Source organism: Nerophis lumbriciformis, linkage group LG08, assembly GCF_033978685.3.
Source record: "Nerophis lumbriciformis linkage group LG08, RoL_Nlum_v2.1, whole genome shotgun sequence".
In the NCBI taxonomy this organism is placed as follows: Eukaryota; Metazoa; Chordata; class Actinopteri; order Syngnathiformes; family Syngnathidae; genus Nerophis; species Nerophis lumbriciformis.
In genome coordinates this window covers 32,375,043-32,387,843 of record NC_084555.2, presented here as the reverse complement: position 1 = coordinate 32,387,843, position 12,801 = coordinate 32,375,043, and the positions used below count along the sequence as shown (strand labels likewise).

At 42.4% G+C, this 12,801-nt stretch overlaps 1 protein-coding gene across 2 annotated transcripts in view; it reads left to right on the top strand.

Moving 5' to 3' along the window:
* The first annotated feature begins 10,470 nt into the window (after window positions 1-10,470).
* LOC133611677 (serine/threonine-protein kinase PAK 6) overlaps window positions 10,471-12,801 on the top strand; it is a 65,020-nt gene continuing 62,689 nt past the window's right edge. For both annotated transcript variants that reach the window (XM_061968695.2, XM_072913673.1), the window contains exon 1: window positions 10,471-10,813. The gene's annotated coding sequence lies outside the window, so the exon portion shown is untranslated. The remainder of the gene's footprint in view (window positions 10,814-12,801) is intronic.

Sequence of the window (12,801 nt, the reverse complement as noted above, 5' to 3'; positions counted from 1 at the left end):
GGAGATGCCTCGTTAAGCGGAAACATTAATCTGGTTTTAGCCAGGTTTTGCTGAGGCCAATGACGAGTGATTGACATTGATTGAATGCGTCATAAGTGTGCCACCTCAGTAGAATGCTTGTTAACCTCTGGCACAGTCACTACAGAAAAAACTATGTAAGTTGTGTATTATTCTACGAGAAATGCTATGTGTGCAGGAATTTTCCAGCATGGCACTGATTAGTTCTAGCTTAACTGACTCCTCACCCGAACTAACATACACTGTAATTGCCTGTGTCCGAGCTTGCTCTAGTGTAGTTAGTCAAGCTTCACTTAAATAGTGGTCTATATTTCTAGATAGAGTGATGGCGCCTTCCCTGTTAGGGTGAAGGCCGTCCCTCCTCAGCTAGCCCGGTTTGCCCCAGAAAGAGGGCCAATTATCAATAAAGGTTAGTCCCCGTTCTCTACAAAAACTAGCCAGCTACTTGTTAAGCGAGACTAATCTGCTATATCTCTCATCATTGCCTTTTGCAGGCAGGGGGCCAGAGACAAGTACTCGATGCCTGGACATCTTCCTTGCAAGATTACAAGCCCTAGCTATGTTCCTCTTTGTAATCTCTGACTGTCTCATCCTAGTGTCATTGGAGCCGACGTGTACAACTATGTTCGCGTAGCTAGTGGTACAATTAGCCTGTCGTACGTGTTTACTTGGCCTGTTGCAAGTTAGCTCCCTAAGACTAGCTTCGATGTCTGGTGCTGTGGCCCCGGGAATATACTTAATTATGGCTGGTTTACTAAGCTGTATGTTTTGGGTGATGGTGTAGGACTAGCTGAAGGGCTAAATCTATTATGTGTCTCAACCGGTTCACCGTGGCTTGTAGGCCGCTTAGGTCTGCTACAAGCTGGGATAGTCAGCTCGCTACAGCTATGATTAAGAAGTGAAAATAATCCAGTAAAAATTTTGACCTGTTTTCTATAAATTGAGGCTAAATGGAATGCACTACTTGGCTGGCTGTAACCAGCAGAGGTGCTGTTGATTCAGTCTCAACTGGTTTGTGGTCTCAAAAACATGATAGCAGTTATTCTCACTCGTCCATGAAGCATTCTGGTCAATGCTTCACTTACGTTCAAGACATTTTCCTGTTCCATTCGCAACAATACTTAAAAAAATATTGTCCGTATACACATAACCAAGGCCTGTGTTCTGGAAAAATTTGCCAATGCTCCTGAGCATGCACATAATAGTAAAGGTTTCCTTGAACAAAATAACCACAGCTATTAAAGTAAAACATGTTGATATATTGTGGTTATATTTAGCATTTCTTTTTTTACATACCAGGAAACAAACCAAAACAAAAACGGTATAAATCTTGATTAACCTAAAATGCATGGCTGGTTGTTTGTCTATACTGTATGGTGACAGAATGAATGTCAACAAGTATTTTAAAAAACACCTAATATGAGAAATAATGAAAAATACAAAATGACTTGTTCCAGGACCTGCACTGAACAAAAATATAAACAAAACACTTCTGATTTTGCTCCCATTTTTCTTGAGTTGAATTCAAAGATCTAAACCTTTTACTATATACACAAAATACCTATTCCTCTCAAATATTGTTCACAAATCATTCTTAATTTGTGTTAGTGAGCATTTCTTTTTTTGCCAAGATAATCCATCCCACCTCACAGGTGTGGCATGCCAAGATGCTGATTAAACAGCATGATTATTGCACAAGTGTACCTTAGGCTGCCCACAATAAAAGGCCACCCTGTAATGTGCAGTTTTATCACACAGCACAATGCCACAGATGTCACAAGTTTTGAGGGAGCGTGCAGTTGGCATGCTGACTGCAGGAATGTCCACCAGAGCTGTTGCACGTGAATTGAATGTTTATATCTCTACCAATAGCTATCTCCAAAGGCATTTTAGGGAATTTGGCAGTACATCCAACCAGCATCACAACCGCAGACCACGTGAAACCACACCAGCCCAGGACCTGCACATCTAGCAGGTGTACCTCCATGATCATCTGAGACCAGCCACCTGGACAGCTGCTGCAACAATTGGTTTGCAAACCAAATAATTTCTGCACAAACTGTGAGAAACGGTCTCAGGGAAGCTCATCTGTATGCTCGTTGTCCTCATCGGGGTCTCGACCTGACTGCAGTTCATTGTCGTAACCAACTTGAGTGGGCGAATGCCACTGACAGCAAGAAAGTTACGAAATTACTCTGCTCTAACTGGCATTCACGGTCCTGTAGTAGGGCCAACCTATCCATGAGAACAGTGAACGAAGAGCAGGGAACCATACTCACGTTGTTTCTTTCACCGAGTCGAGTTCTTGCTGGTTTCGGAGAAGTGGCCGCAGCGTGAGGGATACCATGACAAGATCCTGTGGCACATTGTTGTGCCATTCACCGGAGACATGCACCACCTCATGTAACAGCATGACAATGCACGGCCCCATGTTGCAAGAATCTGTACAAAATTCCTGGACGCTGAAAACATCCCAGTTCTTGCATGGCCAGCATACTCACCGGACATGTCACCCAGTAAGCATGTTTGTTCCAGTTCCTGCCAATATCCAGCAACTTTGCAAAGTCATTGAAGAGGAGAGGACCAACATTCTACAGGCCGCAATCAACAACCTGATCAACTCTATGCGAAGGAGATGTGTTGCACTGCGTGAGGCAAACGGTGGTCACACAGATACTGACTGCTTTTCTGACGCCCTCAAACGCCCAATAAAGAAAAACTGCACATTTCAGAGTGGCCTTTTACCGTGGGCAGCCTAAGGCACACCTGTGCAATAATCATGCTGTTTAATCAGCATCTTGATATGCCACACCTAACAGGAAACCAAGAAACAAGGAGCTTGGAGACAGCAAACAGCTATCAGGAACCAGCAAACAGGAACAGCTCACAGCAAACAATACTCCAGCACTGACTGGAGGGTGAGGCAGGTATAAATAGTAGCCTGATTTGCAATTGCCACCAGGTGTGCCAGACTGCCATCTAGGTACAGGTGAGGGAAACAAGCCCTCAGGGAGACATGCAGGAAAAGGAACGAAAATAAGAGCGCTGACAGGAAATAAAACACAAACAGAGGAAAAACCAAAACATAACCAAACTGTCAGTGACAAGCCTGACAGAGTTTAACTCATGAAAAAAACAAACGTGTTCATATTTTTGTTCAGTATATTTTGGAGAGAAATTGGTTGCATTTTTTTATGAAGCGGCACATTTTTTCAGAACTCCGGCTCCTGTGTGGCATAAACACTGTACGGTTGTTTAGGGCCACAACCACATGATCAGAAAGTCTGACCGGTTCAAGTCAATGTAGAAGCACTCGGTTTATATTTTCAATTACTAGTGATCAATTACTGCACGGCCTCTCCCAACTAATAACACTACCCACAAGGGTGTGTGATTCCACCCAATCAACCATCGATCTCATTCTCTCATCAGACCGGCATAACATAAAAAATAGTGGGGTCATGATCTGTGGTCTTAGCGACCACTATCTAACCTTCTGCACCCGCAAAATAACTAAACCCAAAGCCAATGGCCACACAACAGCTCAATCCAGATCCAGATGCAATCTTACTTGGAGGGGAGAGAACAGGTGGTTGAGTTGAACGGCACCGTGTCCCCCCACCCCCTCAAGAAAGCTGTGGAGTCCCCCAAGGCAGTATTTTAGGGCCTTTACTGTTCCAAATATACATAAACGACATGTCATCAGCATGCGACTGTGAATTGTTCTTGTTTGCGGCTGACTCGGCCCTGCTGGTATCAGACAAGGACAAGTCACAGGTGGAGAAAATCCTCAGTGCTGAACTCTGTAGAAATTGCACCTGGCTCGCTGACAACAAGCTATCAATACACTTGGGTAAAACGGAATCCATCCTATTTGGGTCCCACATCAACCTTAAGAAAGTCAATGACTTCACTATAAAAGTGGGTGCCATTGTTATCACCAGGAAATATGAGGTCACCTACCTAGGTTCCATTCTAGAGGCTAATCTTTCCTGTGATAAAATGGCAACCAAGGTAATCAAAAAGGTCAACCAACGAACGAGATTTCTCTATAGAATCTCCTCTCTGGTCAACAAAAGCACCGTGAAGATTCTGGCGGGAACTCTCGTTCAATCCTTTTTCGATTACGCATGCACCTCCTGGTACCCTAGCACCTCCAAAACCCTCATATCTAGACTCCAAACATCCCAGAACTAGCTAGTCAGATTACTTCTAGACCTCCACCCCAGATCACACCTCACTCCTACCCACTTCTCCAAAGTGGGCTGGCTCAGGGTGGAGGACAGAGTAAAACAACTTGCACTGAGCCTAGTCTATAAAATCCGCTACACTTCCCTGATACCGAAGTACATGTCAAACTACTTCCTTTACGTAAATGACCGCCATAACCACAACACCAGGGGGAGCTCCACTAACCACGTTAAACCCAGATTCCGATCTAACAAAGGTCTTAACTCATTCTCTTTCTATGCCACATCAATATGGAATGCACTCCCAACAGGTGTAAAAGAAAGGGCATCTCTATCCTCCTTCAAAACCGCACTAAAAGAACACCTCCAGGCAACTTCAACCCTAAACTAGCACCCTCCCTTCCTCATCATATCTCTTCGAATTGTAAATAATCAAATGTAAATAATCAAATGTAGACACTTTTTCTTATAATTTCTGATCTCTCTCTGTGTCAACTACTTGCTGTACATATGTACCAAGGTACCAAGTCAGTACTACACTGTTCCAATGTCAATTTCTCTGATGATGCAATTGTTGATGACTGAAGTGTTGATACCAACCAAACCTAACCCCTCCCCCCTCCCTCCATATCCCACACCCCGGATTGTAAATAATGTAAATAATTCAATGTATATACTCTGATGATTATCTTGTGTGATGACTGTATTATGAAAATAGTATATATCTGTATCATGAATCAATTTAAGTGGACCCCGACTTAAACAAGTTGAAAAACTTATTCGGGTGTTACCATTTAGTGGTCAATTGTACGGAATATGTACTTCACTGTGCAATCTACTAATAAAAATTTCAATCAATCAATCAATCAATCAAACATTTGAATGTAAATCAAACTCTAGTAATATTAAAGACTATCAAATAATGGTGATAATAAAAATGAGGCCCCCCAAAAAAGGTGAGCACTAAATTTACTAATTAGTCAATACAGGTTTGGACTTAATTCCTTTTTGTGTGTTCTAATTGCTTATTTTAATTAGACTAATGTGAGTCTAACGAAGCGACTTGTATTCCATTTAAAGGAATCCCTTTGGCTTAATAAAAATATTGCAACCATCTGGCCTGATGTTAATCATTCTCCAGCAGTGGTTTATCCTGCTGACTAAAGTTGAGCTAATCTACTGTTATGAAGCAATCCCCTTTACACACACACATGCAGTTTGCAGCGCAGATGTTGATGAATGGCTTGAGGATAGGTGGTCAGCTCATTAGCAAGTCAAATCCTACTTGCGGGCAGGCTCGCAGACCTTTCGGCCGTCTCCCACTATACAGTTAAGTTAGTGCTGTGTTGCAGAGGCAAGTATTACACATGGAACACTGCAGAAAAAGTGACTTTAATCACATACTGTAATGGAAATATAACACAGCCAGCCAAGAGCTTCTCAAATGGTGAGTTGCCAAAATGTCTACTTGAAAATGTTTGGCTTTGGGTGCAGAGAGCAGCTGGAATTTGGTGATAAATGTTGAAGTACATGATGCACTGCCATGGTAATAACACACCATAGCCACATTATAATCTATGGCTCGCTTTTTGACAGGACTTATTAAAAGCTCATCCCATGAAAGCAAGCAGGCAGCGACTGCATAGCACTCAAGACAGAAAATCTATAGTGACTTCTTTTACTGTGCGGTGGGAAATAGTGCAAACAGGCCCTCAGAGCACATGCAGCATTTGTCTTGTGCTTTTAAATTGAAAGACGGCAGCACTCAGGTCCTGTAGGCAATGTGCTTTTAACCCACTTTTAGCTTGTTTTTACCAAGTTTTCTGCCTCTCACTTTTGGACATGACAAGCGCACGAAGAGAACTTTACTTGCTTAGTTTACTTAGGAGAGGAAAGAACCCCCGGAAAGGTCTGCAACATAATATTAGTGTAATTTATTGGCAACGTCTATTTGAGAGGGTTTGGAGTCTGCTACTGCCAGGAAAATGCATCAATCAAGGGAATACAAGTCATAGTATAGATAATGTTTTCTTGGAACACATTGCAAATCCATATTCATCCATTTTTTTTACTGTTTGTCCCTCTCAGGTCGGGGGGGATGGCTGGAGCCTATCCCAGCTGCCTTTGGGCGGAAGGTGAGGTACACCCTGGACAAGTCGCCACCTTATTGCAGATGTTATATATATATATATATGTACATATATATATGTATATATATATGCACATACATATATATATATATATATATATATATATATATATGTATGTAGACGTATACGTATGTATATATATATATATATATATATATATATATATATATATATATATATATACATACGTATACGTGTGTATATATGTACATATATATATATGTATATATATATGCACATACATATATATATATATATATATATATATATATATATATATATATACATACGTATACGTGTGTATATATGTACATATATATATGTATATATATATGCACATACATATATATATATATATGTATGTACACGTATACGTATGTATATATATACGTATGTATATATATATATATATATATATATATATATATATATATATATATACATACGTATACGTATACATACATATATATATATATATAATGTATGTGCATATATATATATACATATATATATGTACATATATATATAAATATAACATCTGCAATAAGGTGGCGACTTGTCCAGGGTGTACCTCACCTTCCGCCCGAAGGCAGCTGGGATAGGCTCCAGCCATCCCCCCCAACCCGAGAGGGACAAACAGTAAAAAAAATGGATGAATATCATACCAATTCATGTGTGGGATGGATGGATATTACACCAATTGATGTGTAGGACATTAACAAAAGGTAACAAAAAGTAGTTGTATTCGTGTCAACCAATACATTGTTAGCTATATTTTAAATCTAGCTAACTCTATAGGTTGAACCTTGCTGACCCCACAGTAATCCTTGCTGCTCCAATAAATGAGTGATTTGAAATGCAAAAATATCAGGGCAGCTCTTACATATGCAGTTTCTAGGCTTTCATATTAATGACATGGAGGTTTAAAGCCACTGTTGTCATTGTAAGCGCCCTCATTCACCCGCAGCTTTAGCCAGGTTATCACCTTTAAAGCTTTCAAATCAATTGAAATCAAGGGTTTTAGCCATGCAGTGGTGATTTATGGAAACATGCATTTTAAATTGGGAAAACACAAATCTTTAAATACACATTAAAAAAATGAATAAAATGAAAATATTAATATATATATAATGAAAGTATTTGTCACACACTAACTCACTGTAGGGAGGCCTGGAGCCTATCCCAACTGCACTCGGGGGGAAGGCGGGGTACACCCTGGACAAGTCGCCACCTCATCACAGGGCCAACACAGATAGACATACAACATTCACATTCAATTTAGTGTGTTGCCAATCAGCTTATCCCTAGGTCCATGTTTTTGGAGGAGAGAACCCAAACAGTCACAGGGGGAACATACAAAGTCCACACAGCAAAACCCTGAGCCCGAGAATCAAACCCAGGACTTTCTTGCTGTCAGGCACGAGCGCTCACCATTTTTCCACCGTGGTTTTTAATGCTCTTTGCAGGCAAAACCAAACATTTTTGAAAAATGACTAACGCACAAGTCATACTACAAATCAAGAGAGTCCTGTGATTTCACCCATCCAATTCATGAAAAAAAAGTATTATAATTAAAGAAAGCTGCTGATAAAATAACATATTACAAAAAATTGTGCGGTCAAACGACCACATTTGAATTCATATTAATCACACTTCTGAATTTGATTAATCATTATTAACCAGAAGTTATTACTCGCTTGCATGATTTAATTTAACTTAGTAAAGCAATATTTGGAGCATGTCCTGTTAAAATGAATTGCGTTATTAACCTGCGTATATACATGATTAATGTGATAATCTTTTGTGATTAATCACGAGTTCACTTTTTGACAGTCCTACAAAAAATGTAGTATATACACTGCAAAAACAGCCGTACTTCAAATTAGTTCAAAAAGAGACACATTTTCTGGTAATGGGAAAATCTAAATTAATGGCAAGAATTCTTAAAACAAGAATATTTTACTTTTTACTTTAAAGGCCTACTGAAATGCGATTTTCTTATTCAAACGGGGATAGCAGGTCCATTCTATGTGTCATACTTGATCATTTCGCGATATTGCCATATTTTTGCTGAAAGGATTTAGCAGAGAACATCGACTATAAAGTTCGCAACTTTTGGTCGCTGATAAAAAAGCCTTGCCTGTACCGGAAATAGCAGACGATATGCGCGTGACATCACAGGTTGTGGAGCTCCTCACATCTGCACATTGTTTACAATCATGGCCACCAGCAGCGAGAGCGATTCGGACCGAGAAAGCAACTATTTCCCCATTAATTTGAGCGAGGATGAAAGATTCGTGGATGAGGAAAGTGAGAGTGAAGGACTAGAGGGAAGTGGGAGCGATTCAGATAGGGAATATGCTGTGAGAGGCGGGTGGGACCTGATATTCAGCTGGGAATGACTAAAACAGTAAATAAACACAAGACATATATATACTCTATTAGCCACAACACAACCAGGCTTATATTTAATATGCCACAAATTAATCCCACATAACAAACACCTCTCCCCTCCCGTCCATATAATCCGCCAATACAACTCAAACACCTGCACAACACACTCAATCCCACAGCCCAAAGTACTGTTCACCTCCCCAAAGTTCATACAGCACATATATTTCCCCAAAGTCCCCAAAGTTACGTATGTGACATGCACATAGCGGCACGCACATACGGGCAAGCGATACAATGTTTGGAAGCCGCAGCTGCATGCGTACTCACGGTACCGCGTCTGCGCATCCAACTCAAAGTCCTCCTGGTAAGAGTCTCTGTTGTCCCAGTTCTCCACAGGCCAATGGTAAAGCTTGACTGTCATCTTTCGGGAATGTAAACAATGAAACACCGGCTGTGTTTGTGTTGCTGCAGTCGGCCGCAATACACCGCTTCCCACCTACAGCTTTCTTCTTTGCTGTCTCCATTGTTCATTGAACAAATTGCAAAAGATTCACCAACACAGATGTCCAGAATACTGTGGAATTTTGCGATGAAAACAGACGACTTAATAGCTGGCCACCATGCTGTCCCAAAATGTCCTCTACAATCCGTGACGTCACGCGCAGGCGTCATCATACCGAGACATTTTCAGCAGGATATTTCGCGCAAAATTTAAATTTGTACTTTAGTAAGCTAACCCGGCCGTATTGGCATGTGTTGCAATGTTAAGATTTCATCATTGATATATAAACTATCAGACTGCGTGGTCGGTAGTAGTGGGTTTCAGTAGGCCTTTAAGAATAAAATGACTACATTTAAGCAAATTGTTCTTATTCATTTTAAGATGAACCCAAACATTCATAAATTGAGATAAAATGTGCTTAACTTAGGCTAGATTTAAACAAAATGTATGTAGTCAATAAAATATTACATAGCCCTTACAATGATGCTGTCAAGTGTGAGTGAGGCCAGGGGTCATACATCCTTCGCTCAGCACGCCTTCCTCATATCCAAACGCCATGTTTTACACACGTGTGCCCCAAATCCTGATCCTGCTTGCGCTGCCAGTAATTTCTGCATGACTTGACCCAAATACATTTTTTTTGCTTAGTGCCTCGTCTTATAGCTGCTCTGTAAATTATTCAGGAAATGCTTGTGGTGGAAAAGAGAGGAGAACGTTTTCATTCACGCAATGACCTGGAGATGCATGACTTTTCTTTTGGGTCACATTAAGAAAGTTGCGAGGAAGGTGATTGTGCCCCCTCCCCTTTCCTTTTATACCATCTGCCATCCCTGACCCCGTCATCCCATGGATAATGCATTTGACGGAACAGCAGCACAGTAGGCAGCACCCTCATGTTCTCATGTCACCCAGATTACGTGTAAAAGAGACAGCGTGGGGAAGGGAGGAGTGGGTTGGCAGACGGATGAAAGGTATCCCAGGTGATGAGGTGTACGGGAGGTCTGCTCTCCTTACAGTCACTGGATACCAGACGTTTAAGAAAACACTCATGCGTTCCATGTGCGCAGACACATGCATACGCTGCCATTATTTATTATAAGGACACTCCAATGAGGCAGTGGGAGGAGGCAGGGAAGGACAGAGAGAGGGAGTGTGTGTCTGAGAGAGCGAGCGAGCTGGAGAAGGAGAGGTAGAGAGGGGGTGGGGATACAAGGACCTGGATGGGGCCGAGATATTGTCTCCTCCTGGATGCTGCTGCCTGGCCCCTTCATGGCTTTTTCTGTCCTTCCTCCAGCGTGTCGACCCCGCACGGACCAGCAGCACTCAGCAGCCATGGCGCCGAGGATAGATCATCCCCAACGGAGAGCCTTTGAGATGGCAGCGTGCGCTTGTGCCTGCAGGGAGGAACGCGTCAGGCTTTCCCAGGCAAGCGGCAGCCTGCAGTGAGAGCCAGTCCTCTCATGTCTTCGCGCGTGTGTGCATGAGTGCCGCCAGTGTGTATGTGCCCACTTTCAACCCTTCCTGGAGGAGAGTGGCTCCCCCCGTCACTGGACAGTAAGGTAAGGGTTATGTTTTGCATCCAGTGCCTCCCCATGTTCCCTCTCTTGCTATATAAAGAAGCTCCATGTCATTGAGGAAGGCGAGTGTACGCAATCGGTTGGTTGGAAGGGAAGCGGGATAGAGCGGCGGTGAGAATGCAGAGCAGCCAGGAGGTGTTGACGGTAAAAAGACGTAGATGCAGCGCCACATCCTCCCCCTTTTTTCTGTCGTCTCTTTTGTCAACCTTCATACGGATCACTCAAAGCAAATACAGAGCGTGTGTGCTCTTTCAAGCTCATGGAAAAATGACTTTGTCCTCCACTCTCATGGGAAGATTGAAGAGCACACCTGAGGAATTTGTGAGGTCAGGGGTCACAGATGTTCTGTGAAATGGAGGCTCGGCAATCAGGACACCACATATAATCGGGCTGTTTTAATATGCCAGCCCTGTCCTTCAGACGGCATCATTTCATTGTTTAGTGACTATGCTACGCCTCGACAGTTGATAGTTTTCTGTGCACTTCCGAGCTGCGCAAGTTTTCATTTGTACTTAATAAGTTACCTTTTCACTTGCAACCGCCTGCTGTCTCTGCATCTCGGGGTCACGTTGTAAGGAAGTATTTATTTGAAATAATCTTTCTTGTAGTTCATCCTAAATATGTTAGCTGACACCAAACTCGTGTAAATAAACCTCATACTGACTTCTCCTTAAGGGTATGCACAATGTGTGGCTGCACGATAACCGAAACAAACTTTCAGCAAAAATTGCAGTTGAAAACCGAATTATACGAAAACCGAAGTAGCACTGATGTGTTGTGAGTGAAAGCAATGACTAGAACAGCAAACACTGTCTAAACAAGGGAGGCAATGTTTCAACTCTGAACTGTTTGCTTGTGGATTTGACTCTAATAAAACAAGATACACTATATTGCCAAAAGTATTTGCCCACCCATCCAAATGATGAGAATCAGGTGTCCTAATCACTTGGCCCGGCCACAGGTGTATAAAATCAAGCACTTAGGCATGGAGACTGTTTCTACAAACATTTGTGAAAGAATGGGCCGCTCTCAAGAGGGATGGCGTGGCGAAGTTGGTAGAGTGGCCGTGCCAGCAATCGGAGGGTTGCTGGTTACTGGGGTTCAATCCCCACCTTCTACCATCCTAGTCACATCCGTTGTGTCCTTGGGCAAGACACTTCACCCCTTGCTCCTGATGGCTGCTGGTTAGCGCCTTGCATGGCAGCTCCCGCCATCAGTGTGTGATAGTGTGTGTGAATGGGTGAATGTGGTAATAGTGTCAAAGCGCTTTGAGTACCTTGAAGGTAGAAAAGCGCTATACAAGTATAACCCATTTATCATTTAATTATCATTTAGTGATTTCCAGCGTGGAACTGTCATATGATGCCACCTGTGCAACAAATCCAGTCGTGAAATTTTCTCGCTCGTAAATATTCCAAAGTCAACTCTCGGTTTTATTATAAAAAAATGGAAGATTTTGGGAACAACAGCAACTCAGCCACCAAGTGGTAGGCCACGTAAACTGACAGAGAGGGGTCAGTGGATGCTGAAACGCTTAGTGCAAAGACTTTCTGCACAGTCAGTTGCTACAGAGCTCCAAACTTCATGTGACCTTCCAATTAGCCCGCGTACAGTACGCAGAGAGCTTCATGGAATGGGTTTCCATGGACGAGCAACTGCATCTAAGCCATACATCACCAAGACCAATGCAAAGCGTGGGATGCAGTGGTGTAAAACACGTCGCCACTGGATTGTAGAGCAGTGGAGGCGCCTTCTCTGGAGTGATTAATCAAGTTTTTCCATCTGGCAATCGGATGGACCAGTCTGGGTTTGGAGGTTGCCAGGAGAATGCTACATTTCGGAATGCATTGTGCCGAGTATGAAATTTGGTGGAGGAGGAATTATGGTGTGGGGTTATTTTTCAGGAGTTGGGCTTGGCCCCTTAGGTTCACCGACATCGTATTGAACCCTATGGGTTAGGAATGGGATGG